Source organism: Coregonus clupeaformis, unplaced genomic scaffold (assembly GCF_020615455.1).
Source record: "Coregonus clupeaformis isolate EN_2021a unplaced genomic scaffold, ASM2061545v1 scaf0136, whole genome shotgun sequence".
Taxonomy (NCBI): Eukaryota; Metazoa; Chordata; class Actinopteri; order Salmoniformes; family Salmonidae; genus Coregonus; species Coregonus clupeaformis.
The window spans coordinates 172,047-176,776 of NW_025533591.1; the positions used below are offsets into that span (position 1 = coordinate 172,047).

The window sequence follows — 4,730 nt, forward strand, 5'->3', positions numbered from 1 at the left end:
GCCACCCCACACCATGACTGACCCACCGCCAAACCGGTCATGCTGGAGGATGTTGCAGGCAGCAGAACGTTCTCCACGGCGTCTCCAGACTCTGTCACGTCTGTCACGTGCTCAGTGTGAACCTGCTTTCATCTGTGAAGAGCACAGGGCGCCAGTGGCGAATTTGCCAATCTTGGTGTTCTCTGGCAAATGCCAAACGTCCTGCACGGTGTTGGGCTGTAAGCACAACCCCCACCTGTGGACGTCGGGCCCTCATACCACCCTCATGGAGTCTGTTTCTGACCGTTTGAGCAGACAGATGCACATTTGTGGCCTGCTGGAGGTCATTTTGCAGGCAGGGCTCTGGCAGTGCTCCTCCTGCTCCTCCTTGCACAAAGGCGGAGGTAGCAGTCCTGCTGCTGGGTTGTTGCCCTCCTACGGCCTCCTCCACGTCTCCTGATGTACTGGCCTGTCTCCTGGTAGCGCCTCCATGCTCTGGACACTACGCTGACAGACACAGCAAACCTTCTTGCCACAGCTCGCATTGATGTGCCATCCTGGATGAGCTGCACTACCTGAGCCACTTGTGTGGGTTGTAGACTCCGTCTCATGCTACCACTAGAGTGAAAGCACCGCCAGCATTCAAAAGTGACCAAAACATCAGCCAGGAACATAGGAACTGAGAAGTGGTCTGTGGTCACCACCTGCAAAACTAGTCCTTAATTGGGGGTGTCTTGCTAACTGCCTATAATTTCCACCTGTTGTCTATTCCATTTGCACAACAGCATGTGACATTTATTGTCAATCAGTGTTGCTTCCTAAGTGGACAGTTTGATTTCACAGTGTGATTGACTTGGAGTTACATTGTGTTGTTTAAGTGTTCCCTTTATTTTTTTGAGCAGTGTATATCAAGGTGTGCCTTGTAAGAGGCTATATTTGTTGCACCCGTGAGTGAGAATGCTGTACCAATTGAACTCCTGTGTGGTTATAATGCCCCATACATTTAAACTGTATAGGATACATATTGGAGTGGCATGGTTGAGCATTAAATGGTTGAGCATTAGTTGTATTATTTTTTTATTTGATAATTGTTTGTTTGTTTTTTATATTGATTTGTTGAACTTAAGTTGGATTGATTATTTATTGTTTGACATTTTTATAATTTTTTTAGTTTAACAAAATTTGATTTGACATTGTTACAACCAAATAAATGTACTTTAAATGGTTGAGCACTCTGCCAGTTTGGAAGCCTTTGTTAAGGCCTCTAGCAGTGCAGGCGATATTAAACACATATTCATTAATATGCTGTACTGTGTAAACACTTTACCTAGCAGCCAACCTGCTTGAACCAATCCCTTGTAATTACAGTAAAATACTGTGACCTACAAACCCCTCCCCTCAATGAATTTAATTCATTCTAATTATGGTAGCATTTACCTTTTTACTGTATAATACAGTACATTTTACAGTATTGGACTGTGTCATTACACAGTGCTTGCTTTGATACCGTATTTATATTACAGTAACTGCACTATTAAATACAGAACTTTACTTGCCACGAGCTGCCTGTAAATTACCATCAAATTCATGGTATCCCCTTTACAGTGGACTGTTGAGTCAATGTGGTCTTGTATTTTTGATAGGTAACTATGGAAATCTGAGAGAAAATGAGGGGGCACCCGGATTTGAACCAGGGACCTATTGATCTGCAGTCAATTGCTCTACCACTGAGCTATACCCCCTGTTGAAAGTTGGCACAAAGAGAAGTGTTATCATTATGTTGTTGATTTTAGTCCAGGGCCACGTGATCACCACTACCAGGCCAGGGCACCGCCCTCTTTTCTCTCTTTCAGGTTCAGTTCACTTCAGTGTGTGTGTCAGGACACTGTTTTTTCTGTGAGAACTTTATTAGGTTGTTGTGGCATGATTGGTTAAGGTGATGCACTAGAAAGCCATTGGGGTCTTCCTGCAACAAATTCTGCCAACAAAAGGAATGTTTTTATAATGTATCATGACTGTCCTTCATAATCCTGGTCTCCTCCTTCTACTAACCTGAGGGGTATACTACGATTGAAGCTAGATCTACTAGTTGAATGTCAAACTCTTCATTGAGACAATGCTGAAAAATCAATCCATGGGAAGTCAGTGCCACATTTTCATTTGTGCCAAAATCAAAATGAAAGAAAAGTTAACTTGCAAATTCAGTGGGCTATGGTGTGAAATACGCTTGTTGAAATTTCATCTTTATTTTATTACTTATCATTAATGCTGTCTTTGGTGTGCTAATCAATGCACAAGCACCTTTTTTCCCACTCCTATCGATCAAATTATTGTATTAATTCATACACAAGCTTTACTCTGCATGAAGTTTCAAATGCATTCTGTCATTGCTAAATGTTTAATGTGATATGTATTTTAACATTACAATTTTTTAACACAGAAGGGGACAATGATGCAATATTTTAGAGAAGGAGGGAATCTGATTTCATTAGTGCTCAACTCCCAGCTCAAGACACTTCATTCAGGATAAATGGAGTTAGCCCTGAGTTAGCCTGCCCGGGAGCATGTTAGTTCTGAAGGATTTGTTGCAATAGAAATTTCCCTGGCTAAAAGGTGAGCCACCTTCGTGGTACCGGTTATCGCAAGTTGAACTCGCTAACTCCTCAAACCTGCTTCGTAGGATACCCTCTAGTCTCCTCCTTCTACTAACCTGGTCTGCTCCTTCTACCACTCAGTCAGACTCCAAGCCAATACCCCAAAGACAGAAATAATTGCACAACTTTTATCTCCTTCCCCTCACTCCCTACCTTTAACATCAGTGGTGTTCCCCTCAAAGTGGTACCCCATTTCACCAACCTTGATGCTGCCCTCTCTCCGATGTGCCCTCTTGACGATGAAACCCACACTCTGTGCTTTCTTTGGATGCCTTCGGGCCAGGGTCTTTGAAAATCAAAACCCCAAACCCACACCAAGGTGGCAGTATGCAATGCTGTTTGTTTCTCCACCCTGCTTTATGGCTCAAAGACCTGGACCCCATATAGGCGGCACATCTTGGAAGCCTTCCACATCAGATGCCTATAACCTGGGAGGACAGACTACCCCATAATGAGATCTCGCCAACGCCAAGTCGACCTGTATCAAAGGAAGCATTACTAAACGACACCTCTGTTGGCTTGGCCACGTGATCCAAATGCCTGAACACCGCCTCCCCCGCCGAGTTCTCTATGGCCAACTGAGTGCAGCCAAACACTCTGCGGGAGGTCAGACAAAAGTGTTTTAAAGACCACAGCATGGAGCCGCTGAAGTTCTGCAACATCGATCCCTCAAGCCTGGAAACCCTTGTACTCGACAGGTCCACCTGGCAGTCCACCTGTGCCAGGGAGGTTCAGCACCTGGAAGATGCCAACCTACAGAAGAGAAGCGAGAAACGCACCCAGAGTCACCAACGCAGAGCTGGAATCACGCTATCGGACTCCCAACATAAGTGTCCCAACTGCAGCAGAGTGTGCGGCTCATCAGCGCCAGAAGCGTTGATCCCTCCACCCCTACCCCCAATCACAAGAGGAGCATTCATCATCATCGTCAACGATGGACAGTGTGTGTGTATTCTCATTGAATGTTTACCCATCGCTAATGGACTAAACTCCACTCCATGGTGAAGGATGATGATGATGAACTTCACCAACAGAGTGGAGCAGAGATCAGGCTTATACTTATTTCCCTCATTAAAATGCAAATCAATGTATAACATTTTTGACATGCGTTTTTCTGGACTTTTTTGTTGTTACTCTGTCTCTCACTGTTCAAATAAACCTACCATTAAAATTATAGACTGATCATTTCTTTGTCAGTGGGCAAACGTACAAAATCAGCAAGGGATCAAATACTTTTTTCCCTCACTGTATGTTTGTCCTCTGTAGTTCATGCCTTTCTTTGCTGAAATCCATTGTTTTTCAATAAACGTTTGTCAACCGACTTTTTGCTCATTTCTGTTTCTCGAAGATGGCAACTTAGCGCCAATGCTTATGTGTCAATTGAACTCTCATCTCCTTCCCCCCTCACTCCCTACCTTACATTGGAATCTTCCCGTGCAGGTTTGAATCCTGCAGACAACGGAATCTTTTAATTTGTATCAAGACTGTCTCTCCTGTCTCGCGTTGCTGGCATGGCTAGTTCCAGTTTGGGCATGGCTTTCACTACACGGCAGCAGGAATTTACCAGAGAAAACGGCAATCAAACCAAAGCTAATCACTCACAATTATTTTGGACATGCCCAAACATTTTTGGGAGGTGGGCCAAATATATAAATAAAATGCTAGGGGAAGAGGACTAACAGATCAACTCCAAAAACTAAGAAAACCAGAAATGGCGTAGGGCTAGCAACCCCATCCCATAAAAAGAAACATTTTGCCACAGAAACATCGATGACAGAAAACCCCAATTCTGGCTTAGGAAGGCCCCCCTTAAGGTAGAAATGTAGGGAAAGCCGAGAGAAAGCTTAATTGCCGATGGCCCTCTTAACCAGAGCAACCACAAACATCAGCACCTGGAATGTGAGGACAATGTACGAGGCAGGTAGAGCAGCCCAGATAGTGACAGAGCTGAAAAATTACAACATCACAGTGCTGGGATTGTGTGAGACCAGATGGATGCAAGCTGGCCAGTTCAAACTCTCAACTGGTGAGATTCTATTCAGGGCAAGAGGAAGACAACGCCACAGAGGGAGTGGCCCTCATGCTCTCAAAAAGCAG

General features: G+C 44.4%; 1 non-coding gene across 1 annotated transcript; it reads right to left on the reverse strand.

Annotated features, from left to right (window-relative positions):
* Positions 1-1,649: 1,649 nt before the first annotated feature.
* trnac-gca lies at positions 1,650-1,721 on the reverse strand. Its single transcript has one exon. It is a non-coding gene; the product is annotated as a tRNA-Cys (tRNA).
* Between the last annotated feature and the right edge of the window lie 3,009 nt (positions 1,722-4,730).